Here is a 24,933-nt window from a genome sequence, read left to right as displayed (position 1 = left end):
CTTCACGCAAAAGTCAGGAATATATGACAGTGCCTCCACTATTGGATGGATGCAATATTTATCTTCGAGCATTCAGCCTGGCTTGTGTCTAAGTCAGCACCGTGCATGTAGCTGTAGAAAAATAAGGACTTTATTTCTGTCATGTATTCTCCCCTCCTTACATCTTTCCTAACGTAACTGAACGTCTACATGAGGGCTGTATTTCTTCTCCTCTGGTGGGTATGTGCGCATGCATATATTTATATATGTGCCCTGTGACGTCGCAGAGTGTTTGCTTTGGAAGAAATCTCTGCATCTGAGCCAAACCAAAACCAAGCATGCAAGATAAGTGTTCCTTTTTCTCCTCTTAACAAGAAGGGAGGGCCTGATGAGTGGCAAATCATCACCACCTTGGAAGGACAGTAAGCTTGCGAGGGTAAACGGCCTCTTGCAGTTTAGCTGATCTGGTAACAAACGCCCTACGGAACTGTTAACTTCAATCTTTTTATTTATTTATTTATTTATTTTGGGGGGGGTTATCATTAAACATGATCACACTGTTTTAGAAAGGATCTGTGCTTTAAAGTTGATTAAAGCCTTTTGGTTTGGGGACGGGGATTCTTCGATAATCCAGCAAAACTTTCTCATCTCACGTTTGGATGTAAAGTCGTCATTGCTCAGGGATTGCCTGTCCCCTCTCCCGTATATGTGAGGGCTGCAGCAGCAAACTTAAACTTGCTGTAATTTGTATGGGGGGCAGAAGGGAGGCAGGGAGGCTTTTTGTTTTCCCCCTCCAAAAAACGTTATTGTATCAGGGAAGTGATTTCATTACTGTAAAACTGAATTTTAACTCCTTGTTGGTATTCTAAACAATGCAGAACTTCCCAAGACTGTTCCATTTTTATGAAAACTCTATAGAAATATAGACTGAGTAGTCTCTACTTGCACTCCTAAGATAGTTTGCAAAATCCCACAGCTTGCTTTTGGTTTAGGTATGCGTTTACTGGTGTTTTAAATGGCATTTGCTACCTTTTGCTACTTGTGAGCTGTAGAAGACGGAGTAACAGGGTGTGGAGCTGAGTGTGTCTAAGCATCGCAGTTTTACGGAAAAGCAGACCACGTAACAACTGTACTACTGCTACATAAATAAACAGGGCAAGAAAGCAAGTCCACCTCTTCAGAAAGCTCAGATATGTACCTTTACCCTTCTGTATTAGATATTTTCAGGTCGTTATAGAATTACTTTTTGTGAGCTATAGTTGTAGGGGTGAAACCTTTGACTGTGATTTTTATGAAACACAGTGTTTAACTGTCAGTAGAAGGTCTGCAGAAATATTGTTTTGGATTAGGCCTCTTTAGTGTGGATGGGGGAAAAAAATAATCTCTTTTTACTCTAGGAAATCACAGCATGCAGCATGTTAATATTCAAGTAGTGTCATCCTTTGGGAGCAGTTAAGAACTTTAAAAATAAATGGGCATTTCCTGTGAATTGAGCTCCCAAGAGCACAGGAAGGGTGGTGGGGTCCAGTTTATTTACATCTACCTCGCCCAGTTGGGCAGGATCAGCTTGATCCAATTACCCAGTCTTTCTGGATTTCACTGGGGAATACTTGAGAGGCCACAGGGTGTCAAGAAGGATTCTCCTTGTCTCCATTTTGATCATTCAGGGACTTGCAGGATTAATAGTGAGTTCAGAATGGCATGATGGTTTGTTGTGTGGCATAGAAAAGATCTGGTAAATGTTTGAAAAATGTGAGTGTAGTCTTTCCGTTCTGATTGGTGTCAAAAAAAAAAAAAAAAAAAGCACAAATGCCATCCAGAATGTACTTCATGCATGCAAGGGGAAAGGTATTTGACTATGGCTTGATTTAGCAATAGCTGCTCTGTGTATATAGCATAGTATATTTATGTTTTTTGTGTGTTTTTTTAAGATTGAGAAAAAGCTAGTAGTTTCTCAAGTAAGGCTATATACAGGCTGTAGAGCTATTCTTGGCCATTATAGCTAACCATACTAACGGAAAGTGAGTTGAAACAAAATCTGCTACTTGCGAATCAAACCTATGCACATTAATCATGCTCAAGTACCTAGCTCCCTGAGATTTAGAAATCGATGTGCACTTAAGCAGAACTCAAAATGAGCCAAAAAAAATACAGGCTCCTCTTTCTGCATGCTGTGCACAATCTCCTTTGTGTTCAAAGCTGCTGAGACTTGGCTTTGGTGGAAGCAGGATGAAGTTCCTTCAGGGCCCTGTTCAGGTTAGCACTCAGCATTGCAGTCAGAGAAATTCTGGTGCTTGTAGCAAAGCAGATAAGAATTATCATTAATCAAGATCCTGGGAAGTACTGACCTGGGAGGCTGGGGGTGTATCAGTGAAGCAGAATTTCAGTGGTCTTGGTGGAAGAACCACATAGCAATGTTTCTGCAGAACTGATGCTTGTACTTCTTATGCAAGGAAATTGGACAAGAGCAAATGGCTTCCCAGTCTGTAAGTGCATTCACCAGAGGGAAAACCTCATGCATAAAACAAAGGTCCAATCTGGGACCTCAGAAGAGGTTATTGTGAATGCTTCTGAACAGGAACGACCACAGGTGGCAAGGCTAGTTAGTTTAGGAATCAGTGTGGTATTAATTAGTCTCTTTGCAGTAGTTTTAACCAGCTTTAAGCAGCTCGATTGAAATAGTGTGGCTGGTGTTTCATGATTTTTGATGTAATAGAATCTCTAATATTTTCCATGTTTGTACCTTGCCATGTTTTGTACCCCGTGATTGTACCCTTTGCTTCTGCAGCACAGGTAATGCTTCCTGCAGGAAGCACCCTACACTTCCCTTGTAGGACAGCGAAGTTTCCAGTGTCAGGAGCACAAAGTTCTTGCTAAGCAGCAAGTCTTTGTCCTTTTGTGTTTCTCGTATGCATCACAGCAGTCAAGGCTATAAAAGCAAGATATAGCAGGCCAGCGTGCAAAACTAGGAACTGGGAACACCTTTATCTCACTTTGGCCATTGGCAGAGATGTAAGTCCAGCTGGGTTTTGAGTTAAGCCAGAAACAGTCTGTGTCATGCCTGTGGCGGCATTGCTGCGTTTGCCCTTTCTGGGGAGTAGCATAAAGGGACAGAAACACACCTCTCTAATAAGCTCTTCCAACCTTCTGCGATTAATGACTCAGGCTTGCTGGGCATTGTATTTTTGTCTTTATTGATCTGCATTCATCTGATCATCCTTCAAACCCAGGTAAGCTTTTGGCACTTGCAGCATGCTGGGGGGAAGCTGTGTGAAGAGGCCATGCCTAGGGTGATGGCATCACACAGCTTGCCCGTCTGTGAAGCTCTGCTAATGCCTGCTACACGACACAGAATATTGGGCGAGTAACAATGTGCCGTGTTACAGCTCCTTGTCGCTTCTGTTGTGTTATTCCCTTTACCTTTGGGATGGAGGAAGTTGGTAACTGAAGTCCTGCTTTGCAGTATTAATCCACCTCATGCTTATTAATAAGTCATTGGATAGGTGGCTATGTCTGAGTCAGTGCAGTTTAACCTGTGAATGTTTACTTTTGGTTACGCTGGAGGAAAAAAAAAAAAACGGAGCTGGAGGCATCTGGCTGTGTCATCTTCAGAGTCTTTGAGCGGGGTATGTGGCCTTCACGTTCTGCTGCTCGGGCATGAGAGAGAAGATGCTTGTTGCGTGAACAGCAGGTGCAGGGTATGTGTTTGGGAGAGTTTAACCACCCCAGTGATGTGCCTCAAAAATACATTGCAGGGCAAGGAGTTGGATTTCTCTCTGGTTTGTGTTCAGAGCAGCTCTTACGGTATGCAAACAATACTCAGGATGTGAGACTGAGCTGGTTTATCTTTGACAGGAAAAAAAGCCCTTTCCACACCCAGAAGCCCTGTCATTGACCTCTGGCACAAAATGCAGTCACACATTAACTCTTGCCTTTTTTGTTTTGTTTTGTTTTAAGATGCAAATTTCACTGGCACTGGAAAGTCCATTTGGGTTTTCTAGGTTAATAACAAACTCCTCTGAATGGCAAGAGATAGCGTCTGCGGAGCGTGAAGTTGGTATTTGCAGAAAGGTGCAGTTCTGCTGCTGAAGAATAGAAGAAATGGGAAGAAATGAAATATTCGTCTCTCACTGCTCTGCTCCTTCTCTGCATGGAGATCAGCATTAGTACTGTTTCAAATCTCACCGCTTTAAAAAAGGGATTGCTGGGCAGGCTGACAATCTGGCGGTTCTGTGCTTTAATGAAATGTGCTTTCAGTATGAACTCCTTTATTTTCTGAAAGGAAAATCATTTGCCTCGCGATGCTCTGCATAAGCCCAAGTATGGACACGTTGGCTCTGTTTATGCATAATAAATTAGTGACTTGCTATATTCAGCCAGCCTTGCTTCAGATCAGTGAGGGTGTTTTTTTGAAAGGTTCTTTATTGCTCCCTTGGATGGGAGCAGCAGCTGACATCCATTGTTACATGCCATGTTTCTAAACAGGCAAGCAGTATATACTTGCTCTGTCCAAGGCTTTACAGAAGTCAGAGCACCTGCTATCTGTCAGGCTACTGGTGTACAAAACCAGCACGGTTGTAGCAAGATGTAGGGTAAATAACAAAGGAATGAACTCTTTGTGGAAAGATCCATCTGTGTCCTGTAACAGTATTTGGTGAGGAAATGCTCTTTCGGTTTAGGCACACAAAATTTGGCGTGCCTATAAGCGTAGGCTCTTGGGTTGAAATTTTGGTTTTAGAAGAGCTACAACCAACTTAATGTTCTTAGGTGATGGCTTCCTTAGCCAAAGGATTTGGACACACCTGGATAATGATACTTCTCAGAAGAAAAGAGTAAGTGGGTAGGGAAAAGGAGTGGCACTGTATAGGCTGGGAGCGCTGCAGCTGGATGTGGGACAGAGCCACGTGTGGAAAACTGCCTGCCATGTGAAAAATGCCCTGCTGGTTGCAGTGGGGAGTTTGAAAAGAGCAGCTTGTCCTGTGCCACTTTACTGAAAGTTTCACTTTACTGAAACTTGTGTTGAAAGTTACAACACAACAGTGTTGGTATTGAACGCTTGCGTTGAGCCAGGTGCCTCTTCGTGCATCTCTGATGTGAAAGCGAATAGCAGGAGCACGGTGTGCCACCTTGGCTTGCTTGGCTCGCCTTCTGAAGTGGCACTGGGAGTTGCACTCCACCACACCATTCCAGTGCCTAATGGCAGAGCTACCTCAGAAAATGAAGGTGTTTCACCGACGGTCTAACGGGACAGTGGCATTTCACATGGGACGAGCATATCCACAAAGATGCTTCCAGTTAGATGAGGCTCGAGTGAGATCCAGGCTGTTTGCACAGCTGGGACAACGTGCTCGCTCTATCTGCAGTGAAAAGTCTCATCTCCTGGAGGACCTCCTCCGGGATCATGCAGATCCTGTTGGTGTTTCTGCAAACCTTTTTACAGCTGGCAGGCACAGGGAGCTCACAGGGTGCTGGGGCACTTGTGATTTCTCGGAGCTGTCGCAATTCGTTGGAGTCCCATGACTGTGTGCAGGGTTGGATGCGGGGGGGTGAGCTGGGAGCTGCCCGGAACAGGTCAGCCAGCCACAGCATCAGGAGGTTGCAAAACTGGCGTGGGGTCAAAGTACAGTCACGTGTTAAAATACAAAAGCGTGACATATTTCCTAATTCACTTCTGAAAGAGGAGCAGCAGGGGAAGCTTTCAGCTGAGTTTTCAGATGACTCTGGTTTGCTGGCAGGCTGTGTGTAATCATCGTTTTTGCTAGTGATTTAAAATAAACCTTTGCTCTTGCACACGTGTTCAAGGAAGCTGAAATTAGCTCCTTTGTTGGAGGAAAGATTTCTTGTTTGGGTATCATGGTTTGGCCTAAAAGCAGGTTGAGTTGTTTTTTTTTTTTTAAAAAAGAAAAGAAAAGAAAAGAAACAAACGTGTTTTCCTCTGGACATTGCTCTGTGAGTCACACGAATGACACAGTGTTCCTGTCTGGAAACTCAATTGCTGGAGCTGATGAGGGTTTCACAGAATTCCAGAAACACCCTTTGTGTCTGATACACCTAAATACTTAACCCAGCATTTCTGGAAGTTAGTTTAAAAAGTTGACTTAAAATTCTGTTAAGTATTTATTAATGCTTCTAGTGTATATCAGAACCCCATGAAGGTAAATTTAATGAGATTTCTTCAGTTTCAAAAGCAAATGTCCACCCAGCTGCTTTGCACACAGAAGATGTAATGGCTGTTAATGCTTTAATACAGAGGAAGTAGTCTTGGGTTTTCCTCTATATCATCTTTACTACTGAGTTTAGATTTTTTTGGTCCACTACACTTTTTTTTTTTTTGCTACAGGCCTGTTTAAGATCACATATCAAACAAATATACACATCCACTGGTTGAAAACCCTCAGAAGGGTGGATAAGTGATGGCCAGAACAGATTTATTCTAGAGATGAGGATTTGACCTTATTAATAAAAAGTGCTTCATTTCTGGGTCATAAAGCAAATGCGCTGAAAGATCATCTGTCAAAGCTGTTAAAAACTTACCAACATCCTCAACTTCGTATTTTCTTTACAAAGGCATTTCAGTGTAGGAAAAGTGGTTTAAAAAACAGCTTGGAGCTAGAAGAAGTAATAAGGTTGAGGACACAAGATCTGTTGCATTCACAGCAATTCTGGAGAGATCTGTTACAGATTGCACAGTAAGTTTATAGTAAACTAGGTCACTTGATTTGAAGGTGAAAGTGTTGAAGCAGAGTAATAAGCACCAATTTTAAAGTGGCGTAGGTTGTTCAGCATATCGTGATACTAAATGCTAAGTGAAGGAGGGGATTTGGTTCTCATAGCAAACAGTAATTCAGTGCAGTAGTTGATACTTCCTTTCAAATAAGCACGTAGTCACACAGTAGTTAAAAGCAAAAAGCTTTGCCTTAAAGTGAATGGGCTATATATTCCAAACCATTTAAAAGTGCGTCCTCGAGTTACTGTTGAATGCACTGTTTTAAAGTGTTTTGAAGCAAACAGCTGTTTTTTTTTTTAATGGTCATATGGCATGTTTTTGCTGATATGTTGCATCAGTGACCAGAATCAGATTACTTAAGGGGGAAAAAAAAATGCTTAAAAGGTTTTTGGGATACTTTCTCTGTGGAGTATGTGTGGTGAATGTAGGGATTCATATTGTTCAAGTGTAGTGATCTGAATGTGACCTTTGGTAGGTGCTGATCCTAGAAATAAGGGATCAGTCTTTGAACTCACACCAGCATTTGCATTGCGCTGATATCAGTCATCGGTAGCCAGCAAGAAACGTGCCATCATGCTAGGCCATGTAAAACGCTTCCTGAAAAGGCAAGAGTGTAGCTCCTTCGTTAAAGCTCTGCTTTGGAAGGGGTGCTGCTTAGCAAGTTAAGGGGAGAGGAATGCTTTGCTTTAAAAACTGTTGCCTATTCTATGACTTACTTTCCTTCAGAGATGTGAGAAAGTAAAGCTACTTCATTTTTTTCAGTTGCTTTTAGGTTTTGTTTTTGTTTCTTTTCTTATCTCTGAGTTAGGCTACTCAGTCTTCCTTTCCTCTTTTTGCACAAAAGCATTATTACAGCTCTCTGCTTTCTGTTCCCTTCAGCTCAGTTGGAGGTAGTTCCATGATGATGAATATCACACCTCTGTAAACTTGCAGATTCCTTGTATTTCAAGTTGTGTGGTGGTCGTCAGAATGCTCATCCCACATCACTGTTTTCCTTCATTTGTCTTGTGGTGCTTGGGACTCGGTCTGAGTCAGCTCAGTGGTGTGAATGGGTAGGTTTTTTCACTTGCACTAGGCTTCCCACCTTTGGTGCTGGATTTCATCTATTAGTGTGTATTTTCTTTACTGATGGGCAAGGAAAAAGGTGACTCAATATAATCTTACTCTGACTTTTTGCTTTTAAGACTTGGGCAGATTTAAGCTCTCGGGCCAAGGAAGGGCTTTCCTCCTCAAAGCTGCTGAAAGGATGCTCTCTAGCCAGTGCACGTACTGCTTGAATTATGAAGAAACATCAGTGCTGAAGCTTGGTAGTAATTATTTCTTTGAAGTGCCAGCAATCAACCTCAAATCAAGCGTTCTGTAACACACGTTGTATGCTGATTAGGAAAGAAGCAAGTAGCCCCCTACTCTGTGGCTGTCTGTCTTCAGGCATTTTTATAGCGATCATCATCCTCATATTGAAGCACAGTGTGGGAAGGTAGAGGTGAAGCAGAGCAACAGCTGCTTTTAACTGGAAGTATTACTCACAGATGTTTAGTCCTATAGAAGGAAAATGGTGTAACCACTTCAGGCTGTCCTGTTTTTAGTCCTTTGCCTAAATGTGTCCTGGCCAAAGTGTATAGGAGAGGGGAAAAGAAAAAGGAAAAAAAAAAAACAGCAACAACAACAAACACTCTCCCACCCCCCTTTGCAAGTACTTTGGAAAAGTTCATTAAGTATATTTCTTTTTATTTGTTTAGGGCTGCACATGGTATTAAGCTGTATCTGCCTGGACACATGCAATATTTAAATGTGTAACAATTAAACATGTTTAAAAGGTGTTCCCAAAGCTCACTTTTAATTACTTTTAATCCTCGTCAAACTGTCCTCTCTTTTCCCTCTGGCCCTACCTCATTCATGGGAAAACAGGGCTAGCTTTGCTACGTGCCTCCAGGTCTCTGAACCCGTACAACTGTGGGCTGCCAGGAAACATGCACAGATGATAGGATCTAGAGGAGTAATAAAGAGCATTTTTTTGTCAAATATGAGCACATTTATTGTCAGAAGTGACTTATTAAGTTGGCCTCTGTCCCGTTAGGTGTGTATTGGCCCAAAGTAGACATGGGTGTCACTTAGACAACGTGGCCTGTACTGTGTCTTCTAATTAGTCCTTGGATTCATCTCATGTATGCTCAAGGGGAGAAATTTACAGAATTGGTGCTGATAGGATTACATCTAAGAAGTCTGTAGGTAGTTCTACTCAGAATCCCTCCAAGGAAGTGGGATGAGTTTGGGCAGATGGATCTGTGGGGTGTTTTGGTGCTAAATTACTAAAGGACTGCTGGAAACAAGGCATCCTGAGGCCTTTTTGAAAATATAAGTTGATGTTCAGAGTCCTTCACCAAAGCCTTCTCCCAGTCCCTCTCCTCACCGGAGTTTGAAGATTAGTGACAAACCCGTGGACTTCTTTGGGCTTTATAGAAGCTGATTGTGAAGGCGTTGTAGCATTTGTTAGGGAAAAGGATTGATGGGCTGTGGGTTTCTGGTTGCTTTGCTTTAACAAAGTAGTAGGAGAGTAGGAGCTCCTTTTTTTTTTTTTTTTTTTTTAAGGGTAGGGCTTAACATCTGGTATTTATATATTGGAAAATGAATCCTTCCTCCCAGCGCTGACTCCTTTGAGTTGGCAGAGTAATTTCTTCTCGGGTCTTTTTGAAAGCGACTTCGAGGCGAGGCTTTGCGGGGCACCCCGAGGACCCGGAGGCCGGGCAGCCCGGCCGCGTGAGGTGCTCCCGCTGCCGGTGAGCCGCGCGGGAGGCGGCGGCGGGCGACCCGCGTCTCCCCGGAGACCCGAGCGGCCGGGCCGGGCTCCTAGCGGTCTCCCGGCCCTCCTCCTCCGCTGACGCGGGAGGCGAGGCACGGCAGGGCGGCCGCGGCCTCCCACGTACCTCCCCGCGCGTGGCTTTCCGGCTTCCCCGGGCCGGGCGCTGCCGCAGGGTGCCGGCAGCGTGGAGGAAGTCAGGAGGCGACGCGGGACGTCGGAGGAGGCTCGGCGGCTCCTCGGTCTCGCCGAGGCGGCGGGGGATCGCCGCACGCTGCTCCGGCCGTTTCTCCGCCTGCTTGCCCGCTGGGCTGAGCGAGGCGCGGAGCCGCTCGGGTACAGTGAGATACGGCTTTCTACGGCTTTCTGTTTCCTTGCTCCGGGGGATTTCTGTCACTCGCGGTTGGTCTTGTGCTACCTGCCAGCCGGCGGGGCTGCCCGCCCCTGCCGAGGCGTCACGGGGCGGCGAGCACCCCCGTCAGGGAGCCCGGCGGGCCGGCAGCTCGGCCTTGCCGGCACCTCTCCCTGCCCCCGACCCCCCGTCGGTCGCTGCCACGTACCCCGGGCAGCTACAGCCAGCGTCTCGTATGACAAAATAAGAGCAGGAACGTACCGTGGGCTCTTCACAGGATTTTTTAGCAGCTGGGTGTAACAAGAGGCAGGGCCTGCCGCCCCCAGGCTTGAATGTTTGGGCTGGAAAGGAGGGTGGCCCTGGGCGTGGGGGGGACACGGTGAGTCCTGGCAAACCACAGACGTCCTCCTGGAGAGCTGGAAGAGGAATATAACTTTATCCGTAAGCTGCATCTTAAATGGATACCGAGTCTTTCCGCGGTGGATGATCCTGTTTATGTTTCTGACATAACCGCCCCTTCTCATCTTAAACTTCTTTCGGTCGGAGAGCTTTAATCTGTAAGCTTTCTAATAGATTTATAGTGATGAATTGAACGTGTTTTTTTTTTAAACTTGGCTTTTGAGAAAGAAACTAAAACACTGTGCCTGGAGTGGTTCATCTGTGTGTGTATAAACATATGTTTACACACTGAACAGATACTCCAGGCATTGATTTTTTTGGTGTGCATATATATATACGCGTACATACACAGACATACTGTACCTTTAAACTAGGATGGGGTAAGCAAGCTTTGAGGCATTCTTTTCTGTTAAAAACCTCAAGTGATACTGCACCTACCTCATTTGTAAGGTTGATTTGGTTGTGCAGACTAAGGCAGGAAGGCAGAGGATGACAAAACATGTTCTTATCAAATACCAGTTTACAGCACTGTTGGGTAAATCATTAACTAAAGGTCCCCGTACTTGTAAACGCTGCTAAAGAGGGTTCTCATCCCTAAAATTCCCTTTTCCAGAAGGTAAGTGAAGTTATTTGCAGTTCTTTATTTAGCTTGTGGGTTGCTTGCTGGCACATTTTTTGTACTGGTTATAGTGCAGTGGAGTTAAGTATGGGAGGGAACCTCCTCCCCTCTGCACGCAGAATACAGCCCTTGCCTGTGGGAGCATCTCAAACTGATAGGAGAGGGAGACGGGGGGAGGGAGGGGACGACACACCACAGCATGCCAGGCTTCTCAGTCAGATTAGTTCATTCATTGCTGTTGTGCTGTGAGAGCCATAGGTGGGCAACGTTTTTACATCACATGAGCAAGAAATTAGCGCTCTATAGGTTTGGGTGTAGAGGGAAATCAGTGTTTCACTCCCTGTTTGTTGAAATAGCTTGAGGCCACGAAGAGTTTTGCAGCAAACGGTATCAAAGATGCGTGGTTATCCACAAATAGCTAAGTGCTCCGTGCCTGTTGCTGTTGTGGATAGTGGGGAACAGGTTCTCGAACCTACCGGCCTGGAAGTGGGCTGCTGTGCTCATGGCAGGGTTTCTCTCCTCTGGCAAGAGCAGCTGCATGGCAGCTGATGAATCCCATCAGCTTCTGCCACAGTGGCATTACTCAGCTGCCCATAAGTACTGTAACTCATTAATGAAGCTTAATTTTAAATGGGCTAATGGCTGATCGGCTAATTTGATGAGTGGCTTTGTTTCCTGGAATCCAGGTGGACTGCGATTTGAATGTATTACTTTGAGCTGTGAGGATGCTGTGCCTTGCCGTGCTTAACTCCACACCGGAGTCTTGTCTGACTTCTGTTTTGCAGGCATTTAAGAAAGAGATTTCTTCAACACATTTGTTACTACTTACTATTGAGTTTTGTCTGCATTTGCTTTAAATCTGATTGATCATATTTCCAGTAAGCTTATTTTGATCAAATAACTTGAAGTATTGGCAGTATGTAACATATGAAAACTCATTATGTGGAGAAGAGTAAAAGTAGCCTCCTTTGCCATGTTTGCAGCTGCTAGAATGAAAGGAAGAGGGTTTAGTTCAGGAAGGACTTAGGCTGTTCTAGTTGCCTGCATTCAAAAGCGGGACTGCAAGCTCACAACTGAGCTCTGAAGCTCCCTGCATCAACATGGGAGTTTTTCCTCACACTCCCCAAGCTGTGTCCCTTTCAGGTGTTGAACTCACAACCTAGCTCTCTTGTGCCAAGGATCAGTCTGGTCGTACAAGGAGATTTCCACTTTTCTCCACCTGGTCCTAATAAGACTTCTCAAAGCCCAGCTCAGAAACCTGGGCCTCACTTAAAAACAACCCAAAGCAAAAAGCCTGTTCCATGCTGTTCCACATGGCTAAACACCTTGCACAGCCTGTGCTCTGTATCCCGGCTTTCCATAAGCTGTGAAGGTTCAAAACTGCTCTTGCTGCACAGGAAAGTGCCCTTTTTGCTTGGCTAACTTTATAGGGTGGCTGCACGCTGTCCTTTTAAAGCAGGTCTTTTTAAAGCTGTCCCACCACGTGAGGGGAGAATTCAGCGGGCGCTCTTTGCGTGTGTTGTGCGTAATACCAGCTGCTTGGAGGAGGAGATGAATTCAGACCTAGGGTCACCTCCTCGCTGGGACTGTGGCTGCCTTGTGAGCTGCTTCACAAAGGAGAAAAGTCCCTCGCTCCCCTCTTTGCCACATGGTCACATGTTCCCCTACCAAGCGAGTCTCCAGCACCTCTGAATTAATATGTGCACCTTTCTCCTTTGACTTTTAGGGACAAGAGGCGCCCATCGGGATTTCATCTGGTTTATGTGAGCTGCAACAGGAGGCCAGGAGAGTGCTTGGATAAGTCCTTTGGATAAGCAGGTAGCCACACTCGGTGTTCAGTAACAGCTGTCTTTGACACGGGACCTGGAAGACAGGGGAAGGGAAGAAAGCCCAGTTTCTGCTATCTTGAGCTGTGTGTTCCGGGGTAGCACTTGAGAGCATATCCGCTGCCCCTCGTGTGCTTGCCGCAGGGCCATAGGTAATGTTTGCCAGGAAAACTGGCCTGATGGAGTGCTCAGTTTTCTCCAGCTGCTCTCTGCAGCTGCCTGCATGGCAGAGAAGGTCCGGGAAATGACTCCAGTTAAAAATAGAAAGGAAGGTTAGGAAACTTGAGCTATGGTTTCAACATATGCAATGTACAGCCGAGCTGCTCCGACAACTCACTGCTGCCACCGAAAGGGCTTGCTTCTGCTTGTGTGACTGCGCGGTGAGCTGGTTGAGCTGCCTCGCCCAGCAGCAAACCGAGCCAGGAAAAAAGGAGTTTTCCACCATGCAGTCACACCAGCACAAGAGAGGAGGGTGGGGATGTAAGGCGGGGGGATCTGGGTGCCTGCAAGAGAAGGATTGTTTAGCTCTGCTGGAACAGGTAACACCTGAGTTCAGGTGTGTCAGGGAAGGAGCTGAGTTCAGGTGAGCAGCTCGAATGCTTTGCATTGGTAAAGTCAGCTTGGGGTAAAATCAGAGCTACAGGGTGCGTGCTACCGTTTCTAGCTGGTGCTCAGCTCATTCAGAATAGTAGATGCAAGTTAAGAGCAAAGTCTTAAGGAGAGTTACTTTGCTGTTTGAAGTGTTCGTATTCTGATAGTTCACGGAGGGGGGTTGGTTTATCTGGGTAGTTTTTAAAACACATGAAAAGTGCTGGGGCCTTAATTTCATTTACCAAATGTGTTTTCCTTGGTATCATACTTGCTTGGTATCGTACTTTTAAGAGCCTTTATTTTGCATTAGTTATGTGAAGTGTTGGGTGGAAGCTAATCAGCAGACTATCCAATGGTAAATATATTGTGCATTGTAGATTGCATACTTCTTAAGCATTGCTTTTTAGGAAGCAGCCATTATGTCGGCAGCTCTTCACTCTGTGTTTATTACCAGTCCTTGCAGTTATCTCTGGTTCCCCTAACTTTGTCTGGATATATTTTGCACTGCCTTTCCTAAACCAGGGGCAAAAGCCAGTCTAGCAGTTTTCTTTGCTAGAAAGTTTGTTTTCTGATGCTTTTTTTGTGTGTTTTTGTTGTTGTTGTTAGTTGCTTGTTTGTTTTACTCTTTGTTGGTCTCGAGAATAGTGTGATTTCTCAAGCTGCTCTTTGGTTCAGCAGAGTTCCTGCTGTTGTAGCACATGTCCCAGACATGTCTCAATAACCCATGAAATGCCCTATTACGTGCCAAATTAAGAAGGAGATATTCAGGGGCATTTCAGGTGCTTGGTTCAGCAAGTGTGCTGCACCAAGTGCTCCCTGCACATGACATGGAGGAAAAACAGCATTTATTTCAACATAACTAGGTAATATTTAGCTTTATAATATTTAGACCAGAAAACCTGTAACATAGCACTTTGCCTGGGCAAATGACTTGAAGAAAAATAGCACTTACTCTTTTCAGGAGGCCTTTTACATATGGCAGTAGACAAAAGCCCTTCTAGAGCATAGTGAAATTCTGTATCGAGTCAAATTTGACCTCTTGAATTGTGAAATTGCAGTTCTGTGTTCAAAAGTGAATTTTAAGAACTGAAGTTACTCTGTAAGCCTCCAGGTGAGTTCTGGAGACAAGTGTTAGTTATTATCAGTTGAACTTCAAAATGGTTAAGGATGCTTTCTCCCTTGATAGTGGGCAGCTTCTCGTAACCAGCAGTAAAAATTACTTGGTTCCAGCAATACATATAATACTGTTTTCTTGTAAATTGAAAGGATCCGTTTAGCAGGCAAACAATTTTTTTTATCAGTAAGGATGCTGATGTTGTTATAGTTAGTTTTTAAAAGCTGGGAGGTTTAACTAAGTTAAACCCAGTTTATTTATAGCGAGAAAGCTTTGAGATTGGTGGTATTAAGCAGTCAGGATGAGGAGAATTTACTAGGAAGACCGCACCAGCTACTTAGTTTTGGTGCCTCTTTGATATCAATTTCTTAATCTTTCTGTGCTTTTTTTTGTTTGTCTGTTTTTTTTTGTGTTTTTTTGTTTATTTAATAAAATAATTTCTAACTCCTGTGTTTTGAATTGTCTTTTTTTTTTTTTCTTTTAATCCCAGACATGTGCTTTTCTTTGGGGACATTGGCTTGTGTGTTCAAAACTAGTCACACCCTGCCTAAAATCCTTACCAAATCATGGCATTGTTCAGCCCTCTGCATGTGTTTATACAGTATTTAGATTAGAATAGCAAAGATCTGACCTGGGCAAGCCTCAAGAAACTTCTTGTGTTAGTACAGTTGCAGAGGGAGAACAGGGAGCCGCTTCAGATGATGTGGGTATCTCTGGTCCTGGTAAGCACTGAAGAGGAAATAATCTTGCAAATTCAAAATGAAAACTCAAAGCAACTTCCAGCTTCATTAGACTTCCTTTGTTTTCATGGTTCTCTGTGCACAGCTTATGCTTTTTGAAGCTCCAACTGTTTGCAAGGGACTGGATTTTAGTTAAATGGAAAAAGCTTTTCCAGGGAGGCTAGAGTAATTCCTCACAGCACAGGAGAACACTTTGCCTGTGTTTTGATTTCTGAGCTACTAAGCTTACATAAACAACCCTCTCCCAAACCATAAATATATTTAATTGATAAAAATATCTCCCTGTATAATAAAAGTCTGTCTCTTTAGCAAAGGGACTATTTGGAAACACTTTCTGGGTATGCAGTAGCCTGTTTTTTTGTACTTGGAAAGGTGGGAAAAGAACTGATCCAATAATTCCAGGTTACTTGAAACTAAATCCACTCAGAATTAGATTTATATGTGAAAAAAAAGTAACACAGGCTTAGACTTTTGTTGATGTTTAATGTTCTGTAACAGTCTTCGTGGGCATAATTGAACCATCAGTGCAGGAGTGATGTCAGAGGAGTTTATGTTGAGTGATTACAGAGCCCGCCGTGGCTTTCACTTCAGTGCAGTCTGAGCTAATTGACGAACAGGGACATAATTTATTTACAGTGCTCAAGATGCTTTCAGGTTGGTTCTCCTTCTTTTGATAAACCCTTGAACGGTGGGAAGGAGGAGGTGGCTGGCGGTGTTGGCTGAGAATTGCGGGGCTGGGCTGGGCTGGGCTGTTTCTACTGTTGGTCACAAAGTTATCTAAAATATTCTGCCTTCTCTCTTAGGTGATGGTTCTGCACTGCCATAGTTTTAGCATCCTCTCTGTTTTCTCACAAGCCTATTGACCTTTAATCTGGAGCATGGGCTGCTCGTTTGGGGAGGTAATGACACCTAGGTCTGAAACAAGCTGCAGAGGATGGGGAAAGGAGGGAAGAACGAGTGGATGCTACTGTTGATTCAAAGAAAAAATAGGAAAAATCTACAGTGGGCATGAGCAGACGCTTTGTTTAGGGCTCAGTTTGGGATGGATACTGTCTTTCTTCCTGATTTTGTTAGATTCTGGTGTAATACAGTACAGTTTGCTCTTCTGACGAACCATGGGTCTGTACTAATAAATCTGACTTTACATAAAGCTTTGAAGCATGTTTTGAAATAAGGAGGAGTTCCTGTTTAAAAGTCCCTTTCAAAGTAGGTAAGCAAAAGTTGGGGTTTCCTTCTCTTTTTTTTTTTTTGGCACTCCATATGAAAGCATATACTCAGAAATCTCTTAGGCTATGAAGATGACTTTCAGTTCTGTTGAGCCTGTGAATAATGAGGGAGGAGGCAGCCGCAGGCTGATTGTGTGGCTTGGGGTTTTCCCCATGCTTTGGGCAGACCTGCTATTTCTGGAGCTGCAGCAGGGACCGGCTGTTCTTTATAGCCCTGTATGGAGGGAAAGAGTAGCATGGGGTCCCTTAAAGACTTCCACGCTGCTGGCTTGGATCTTTGTACATTGTGTCCTGTCCCAGAGAAGCTGCTTGTACAGCTTAGCACAGTCTTTGTCCTGAACTCATTTGTCTGGCTGCCATTTAAAAGCCACCTCAAAGTCTGCTTTGCAAATACGGAGTGGTAAAAAAGACGATCTGAAAACACTTTAGCCCATGTTCTAACTTTGAAGGTGAAAGGCTGTTTCTAAGTAGAGATGCAGTTAGTTTTCATGAGAGATCTTGGAGGTGCCGGCCACCAGTAGTTTTAAAGCTGCTATGCCCTTTGAAGAGTATCTGGAGCAGAGATTTCTGCAATTTCTTGTGTGTTTCAGTGTGGATCATGAAGGTGAATCAAAATGCAACAGTTGTTAGTATGAAACTCCCTTACCTGCTAACTGACCCCGAGGTTTGTGCCCTCCGTTAGGGGACATAAGTCCCATTGTCATCAATGATTTGTGCAGCATCTACAATAACAGTGCCTACTGCTTATGTAAGTGTAGCCATTTATATTTTACATCTTTGCCTGCCCTTCATAACTTATTTAACGAAGAGCGCAAGGAAGTTGGTTACTTGGCAAAAACTGACTTTTACTGAAGTAGTGAAATACAAGTTTCCTGATTTTTGTCCTGGCACTGTGCTCTATTCGATGGAGCTCTCCTCCATGCTAGTCACGCCACACTTTCCCAGGATCTCCTGATGCTTTCTAAACATTATCCTTCCTCATTACTCATCCAGAAAGCAAGAAGAGCCTTCAGTGCTGCTCTTCACAACCCATCTCCTGTAGATCTCGTTGTGCCCTCTGGGCAGGGCAAGAAATCCAGCCGAGAGAGACGGAACGCTATAGCCTCTTGGTCTGCTGTAGCTGCTGGCTCTCATGGCCCGGGATCAGCGATTGCCCTTAACTCTTGACTCGCACGGTGCTGTGCACGGCAAATCTTACATGTAAGTGCGACAAGTTCGGTTGCGTGCCAGTGCTGCGAATTGGACTGGTGTGCTTCACGTGCCATCTGTTGTCTTTGCTGTTTGCCTGTACTCAATGGAAGATGGTGTTTTACTCTTGGGCCATTGCTGTAAGGTCCTTGTGGTGAGCGACTGTGCACAGATGCGTTGAACGGTGAGCCCAGAGGTGCCATCCTGCTTTTGTCAGTGTTACCCTGTACTCTGACTTTGAGATGCTGCCAGGATTTTGTAATGTGGCTGCCAAGGAATGATTCAGATTGGCACTGTTTTTTCTCAGAATCAAATTAAATCAAGTGCCTGCATTGTTTCACTGGTGACGTGAAATAAAACCTGTAATAAGACTCTTTCTATTTTTTTTTCAATGCTGTTGTGGTACAACTTGGGGTGAGATGCATATTTCATCAGGATTTATGCTGCGATACTTTCATCCCCTTGCCCACATTAAGTGTTTGTGAATGTAGGTGTTTTCAGAGCCAGTGGAGGTTTTGGAGTGCCTAAGGACAGATAATAATATACTTGCTTTTAAAAGCAAATTTTGTATGCATTTATGTTCTGTGCAGTCTTTGGAAGTGCAGCTCCACCCTCACCGCCATAAAAACCACCCAAACCAAAAAAAAACCCACCAACCCTTGAACAAACCCCAGATGCAAATTACTGTGACGGTTTAATATCTCTTGGTATGAAGACTTTACAGTACCTGATCTTATCACTTCCAAAGCAGTACATTTTTTTCATTAGTAGTCTGATCAGCTTTTGAAAGGTCTGTACGGCTTGCATGAGAAGCACTGGCACAGTGCCAGAGGACTGCTCGTGAATTTTCATCATCTTTCTGTGCGGGAGATTATTTTTTTAATGACCTCTTTTTAAAATACTGTATTTTATCAGCTTTACAGATCTTAAAAACGTCCTTTTCACATGCTAGCTCTACCTAAAAGATGCATGCCAGAGCAAGGTTCAAGGAGTAGTCTTGTGGAGTCAGTCTGGCCAAACGTGGGATTGGCAGGAAGAGCAGGCAGAGGCACGGGATGCAACTCGGGTCGATGCTTGCTGAGCTGGTGTTGCCTCCCTCCAGGCCCTGCTCTTGTCGGCATCTTGCCAGAGGTCCCCCGAAGGGATGATGGCATTGCAGAGGTGGCTGCAGGCTGGTGCTCCGCCGGCAGCCTGCCGCTGCCGCACCCCGCTCTTGAGGGCTCCTCGCCAGGTGAGCTTCTGCAGTAACGTAACGCCTGGACTGCTCTGATGGGACCCTGTGCTTTGGAAGCATCAGTGTAATTATTGTTCTCTTGTTTTGCTCGCTTGCTCAGGCGTGCAGCAGGGATATTCCATCCTGTTGGACATCTCTACTGAGTGCGTCCTCTGATTGTTCACCTAAGGGAAGGGCTTATTCCACTGAGCCCTTTGCATCTTGCTGCTGAAGGAGCATTGCTCTCTCCAACATAGCTGCTGCTTTATCTCCTCTGCTATTCATCTTTTGGCTTGCACTGCCATGTTGCTGAGGCTGTTTCCAACTGTGCCCTGCTTTTCTTGCCATCTCCCTTCCTTTCCCACAAGTCAGCGGAGCTGCAGCTTTGCAGTCGGCACCGACCTGCCTGGGAGAGGGGAGCATCCCCTCCGCTCAGCGAGGCAGGTCAGAGTTCCTCTATTTTTGGGCTGCACCTTGCTGGTGTTACTGCCTTGCTTTCATTAATACCTTGCTAATCTGAGCTTCACCCATCTGCCTGCAGAAAGCTACGGCATCCATGTGACCACAAATTCTTCCTCCTCTCCCTCCCTCTCATCTTTTTCACTGTCAGTTATTTGGGTTAATCTTCCTGGGTTTCTGCCGTTCTTTTGCTGCTGTAGTTATGCAGGTCTTGTTCTCCTTATTATGTGCTTCCTGTTAATTTGTAATAGAGGGTCTCTTTTGGGCTGTGAAGTCCAGACTTGGTTTTTGCAGGCAAGCACTGTTTCTGCAGTGATCCTCTCGGAGTGACAGGCATCCCTTAATTGATTAAATGGTTAATTCACATGTCTACTTCCGCACAGCCAGCAAGGAATGCTGATTTTGTTCTTTTCAAGGGTGGATGCAGCTTTTCGGTTTCTAAACCAACTGAAATTGTCCAAGCAATTGGATTTGTTCACTGCAAGCAGTGCATAGGTGGAGAGCACTGCACAGCAAAACTTGGGGAGCTACAGCTGCCAGCTTGGTAAAGCATGTACACCGTGACGTAGTCTGGAGGCACTTAGGTGGCGGCGGATCATGAAAATGACATTACGTCTAGTGCTGTGCTGTGAGACGTTAACTCTTCCCTTTGAATGCACAATTCAATGAAAGGAGGCAGGTTATTGAGGGTTTTATCATACACTTCATAGCAAACAGCTCAGTTTGCCTTCTTTTGGCTAAATTTAAAACGTTTAGCCTAGTTAGCAAAGCTCGCTAGTGGGTGCACACTCATGCTAGTGGCTGATCGCAGCGATCTGGACCTGATCCCTTCATCCTTTCTGTGGCAGGAGAGAGGTGTTGTATGACTGACCATCTCGAGAGAGTTATCTGCCTAAGGTATTTTTAATCAGTTCTCTTTGTGAAGTGTGAATGAACTGCAGAAGAAGCTTGGCTCTCCGTTTCAAGCTGCTTTGGAGCAGTTTGACGGCTGTGGGTGCTGATCTGTTGGGGGGGGTAAGCGAGTCTGAGCTTAAATACTACTTTCATTAAATGCTGTTTTGTAATGTATGATTCCCATGAAATTAATACAAGCTACTAGTATTTAACCAGTACTCAGAGTATAGGTTCTCTTCCCTTGTTTGGCTGGAATTCCAGATGACTTTTTGAACTGATTTTATTGAAGCATTCAAAACCTCCCAGGTCAGCGTGTGAATCTGTTAGGCAGCCATCACTGTAGAAGTGCAAAGCCCATCTCGATGTCTGGTGTGGCAGGGAGTAGAGTCGCTGCCTGCAGAAGGATGCTGAGGACCACCCTGCCGGGGGTACTCCTTGGGGTCACAACTGTAATTGCTGGGTAGCTGATGGACATCTCCGTAAAGATATTAGGAAAACGCGATGTAGCCGTGTTTCCTATACCCCTAGTGTGGCGCTGGGGCGGGGAAAGAGAGAGGTAATTTGATGTCTGCAGGAGGAACTTACTTCTGAGGCTTTCAGTCTGTTGAAATATGATTTCCAGAACAGTTAGATACCAAGATGCAAATTTCTTATTTTTCCTTCTCTCTCTCTGTGTTCCTTTTTGGTGACTGGAGTTGATTGTAACTTTGGAAATATGATGAAAAGTTCATTTGAAAAAAAAGATGTGTGTTTTGTGGACTTTGAACCTCCTTCAGTACTTTCAAGCTGGTTGTCTTGGCAATTGTTTGACTGATACCTTGTAGCACACACACTTGCTTTGGTGCTGGGAGTGCTGATAAAAGTGTTTTTTAAGTATTGTTTTGTGCTCTTAAAATACGTGACAATTAAAAATGTTAAGAACACAACATTTTATGGAGGAAGGTTGTATGTTTTGTTTTTTTGGGTTCGATGCTGAATTGTTGTAAAGAAGACTTAAGTAAGGTCATCCCAGTGCCCTGGTGTGGGAGGATAAGCTATCTGCCTTAGATTGGGAGCAACTGAGTATGGATAGTCGATGGCTTTAAGATCTGGAGTCCAGTGCAGAGAGAAAGCTACTTGGCAGTGATGGGGGAGGAATATCTCTGGTTTCTAAAGTCTCAGGTATCTGTTGCATAGCATGTCACGTTTGGTAGCAGCAGCAGTCCTGAAATACCAAACAAGAATCCTGCATTTAACTGCATTTTACTTAATAAAGACAGGGACCCTTAAAGCAGGGAACACAGCTGGTGTGAGCTGCTCTCCCTTTCTGGCACTCCTTCTTGCTTTCGAAGGAAGAGATGGTGCACGGCCCAGCTTGGGCGGGGAGAGGACGCATCTCTCCAAAGGCACTGGAGTTTGCTGAATGAACATGAATGTGGTTTTGCCATCGAGCTGAATGCAGATAGTGGCTGATCAGGAGATTTGGCATCGATGTGACTGGCAGCGAAGACAGTAAGGAATGTGGCTGAAATTTGGCAAGTGAGCTGTGAGATACTTTCCTTGCTTGTAGCATTAACTGCCAAAAGAAGATGCCAGGGCAATTTTTCTGAATTTACAGTAGGTCTGGCTCTAGCAAGACAAGTGCCCATCGTTAAGATTATATACCAGTAACTTGTTGCCAATCAAAAATGCCTTTTTTTCGTAGCCTTTCCCAGGTTTCTGGTTGTTCTAGGCCAGCTGAGAAAGAACAGTCTTCCTCTCCTTCTGCCTACAGAGATGTTTTCTATATTTAAGCATCTGCTGTAGGTGCAACCCTGAACAGGTTATTACTGGATAGAGAAGGAATATGTGTCCAAACATCAGGCTAGGAAATACCAGAAATGATGTCGAATATATTTTTTTTCTTTCAGACCAGGGATTAGTATGTGTTATCTGAAACTAAATTAATAAAGACAAGCCCAAGAATTGTTTTACAAAGGTAACAGCGTTGAAAATGAATAATGTTGATGGTGTACATTTTGGGTGGGCTTGTGAATAGTAACAGCTGAAGTGCAGAGAACAGCATCTTGCACGAAGATATACTGATATTTTTATTTCGGCTTTTGGGGCTTAGAGTCTTTTTCATCTGGTTTTGTTCTGCTGGACTTCAAAAGTATTATATTTAAAATAAAATATTTATATTTCTAATGGAATATAAAAACATATTCTAGGCTTGGTTTCTAAGCACACAAACTCAGTTTTCTTTGTGTTAGTTGTAAGTCAGGGGAAGGCAGTTTGGAGGAAGCAACTGTTGTGGTCTGGAATGCTGTCTAGTACATGTCCAATAACAAACCCAAATGTTAACAAATATGACAGTTGATTTAAGCCTTCAGTGCAGTGAGGCTCTATTTTTGCTGTACTTTCTGCTGGTTTTCATTTTACAAAAGATGCTGGAGTATGCATTTTAGAGGCACATTGCCATCAGTCACAAGACTGTTCTGAGTTTCACTAGGCAAAAACTTCCCTTTCTCCCTTTCTGATGTGTGGTGTGCTTTTTTTTATTTTTTATTTTTACTGAATTTTTTTAAATTCTTGCAACTACTTGAATTCCCAGAGGCTCACCGCAAATCTGGCTCTCTAACAGTAAATGACTTTTAGGTATTCAAAGTAGGCAAAAAAAAAGCCAACCCAAACCACCTCAACTTGGTTAACCAAATCAAAATACAGAATACATCACAAGTATTTTGTCTCTCTTCCTTCTTACCTTCTTATTTCTATCCTTCTGCCCTGTTCCATGCTCTGCTCATTTCTATGCCTCGTGGGGAAATTATGCTTTTTCTGCCTTCTTTAGTGTTTTATCTGTTTTCCCTCCAAGGTCTTCTATTGTCTCTATATAAACAAAAAGGGGGTTTGGAGAGTGTCAGGAGGAAGGCAAGTATCGTTTCGTGCGTTTTAGCAATGGAGTTAGCTCAGAGGTTGCATGAGGACGTGGGGCTCTATTTCTAGCTCTGCCCTGTCTCTGCCTGACCCAGATCCCAAATTGTAACATGGATGTGTGCTTAGCTGCTCCGGAGACGAGGGCCAGAGCCTGCTGCTGCCCGAGTGTAGATCCAGCAATACTTGGGGTTGCTTCTGTCCTGAGAGCGCATATGCCAGGTTTGAGTCCAGTGCATGGCATGGGGTCCGTGGGGGCTTTGCTCTTCTGTAGCATAGAAGTGACTGGTGTAGTGGGTGGCTTGAGTACTGCTATAGAAGGCTTTGCTGAAGAATTAAGGATCACAGTGATTTTGTGAAAACTAGACTTACCCACATGTAAGTATCTGTGACAATCTGTTAGTATTTTCATGTACCCATTTGCAGGTAGAGGGCTGAAATAGTACAAAACCACTTTCTCTGAAGAACAGAGTTTCAAAATTGAGTTCTTAGATGTTGAATACAATTTGTTTGTTTTGTTTTTCCAGTGCAAAGTGACTATTTGGGGAGGCTGCTCTTTGCCTCTTCCTTGCACGGAACTACAAACATGCAGGGTCGGGAGGCAGGGCTGGAAGGGGGTAGGTTTCCTTTTACAGCTGTTCAAAAAAAGTTAATACCACTTCTACTGCAGGTGTGGCTTTACTTCAGAATTCAGACATCAGGACTGTGGCATGTTAGTACGAAATGACAGCTACATTTGAATCAGCCTTATCATAGGTGGAAAGCCCCTAGCTGTTCCTGCAGGTGCCAGCTGGCATTCTGGTCCTGTTGCCTGACTCATTTCTGTAAGGAGACTTTTTGGTCTGAAATAATTCTCCAAAACTTAAACCAAAGCCAGGACCTACCCTCCCCACCCCATCCTTTCCACCCCTGCATCACTCAAAACAGGATTTCCGTAGTACCAAAACAAAAGCCCTGCTTAGTAACCGCTCAGATAATGAAATTGCTGGTCAGGTGAAACCCTCTCGTGAGTGTTTGCTGGTTTCCATAACTACTTCACAGCAGAAGAAAGAAGAAGGAGGAGGAATAAAGTTGAGCGAAGAGATCTAGGGTTACAAAGAAGCAAAGAGCAAGGCTTCCCTGTTCATCAGGTTTGGAGGAAAAAGTTGTCTCTATGGTCTAGCACAGTGTGTGTATATGTATGTTTGTATATAGCTATATATGGACACTATATAGGTGATGTGTTTTTGTAACAGACTTGAAGGTATTCACTAGTAGTGTTTCTTACCTGAAGATAAGTTGTTTGGTTATTCGGACTCAGCACAAGTACTTTCATTTTGAAATCCTTGCTGCTGAGCCCTGGGGTTGAGTTTGGAGCTGTTACGCTGAGATCTCTGCCGGTAAGTGAATCTTAATTGCTCTGCTTTTTTAGATTAAGTTGGGAAATACATATATAGTTTTTTGTTTGTTTGTTTGTTTGTTTTCCTTCCCGTAGAGTAATTTAGGAAAAAATGGGCTGCTTGAGGATTTATGTAGTATGCAGGCAGTTCCCTTTCTCTGAAGCTGTGTATGTAGCTAGTCGGGGTATGTGGGAGTTGCTTTGTAGATTGATCCCAGCCTTCTTTTCATAATAGTAATTTGCTTGCTCTGGCTTTGTGTCCAGGGACAGTGTTTTCCATCTGGGACTGACCTTGGAAACCTCAGAGCTCTGTGAAACTCGTGTACCCTTCTGCGCCTTGATTTTATATTTACAGGTATCTTCTATTGGCAAATATTTGTATTTACAGCACAAAGCCAATTTTGTTGTAATGTTGTTCTAAAATGCCATAAGTCTCTTGCTTGTCGGTAGTGTAGCTTCATGCAAGGGGCACACTCTGGTTTGGAGGCAAGGACATCTCAGAAAGAGGGAGACAATTCAGCACATTGTTTGAGAGCTCT

General features: G+C 44.2%; 1 protein-coding gene across 19 annotated transcripts in view; it reads left to right on the top strand.

Moving 5' to 3' along the window:
- Positions 1 to 24,933, top strand: part of SGMS1 (sphingomyelin synthase 1) — a 92,710-nt gene that overhangs the window by 46,288 nt on the left and 21,489 nt on the right. For 7 of the 19 annotated variants that reach the window (XM_080598490.1, XM_080598483.1, XM_080598477.1 and 4 more), the window contains one exon: positions 12,600 to 12,691. The exons of 4 other annotated variants lie outside the window; for them this stretch is intronic. The gene's annotated coding sequence lies outside the window, so the exon portion shown is untranslated. Of the gene's footprint in view, positions 1 to 9,537; positions 9,840 to 9,872; positions 10,297 to 10,391; positions 10,413 to 11,831; positions 12,473 to 12,599; positions 12,692 to 22,757; positions 24,396 to 24,933 lie in introns of those variants that run through there. 8 more of the 19 variants (XM_080598488.1, XM_080598480.1, XM_080598493.1 and 5 more) reach the window with 7 other exon arrangements.

The sequence above is a fragment of the Anser brachyrhynchus genome (assembly GCF_964034855.1).
Source record: "Anser brachyrhynchus genome assembly, chromosome: 6".
NCBI lineage: Eukaryota > Metazoa > Chordata > Aves > Anseriformes > Anatidae > Anser > Anser brachyrhynchus.
Note: the sequence above shows the minus strand (reverse complement) of the source record. Positions and strands in the feature narration are given on the sequence as shown.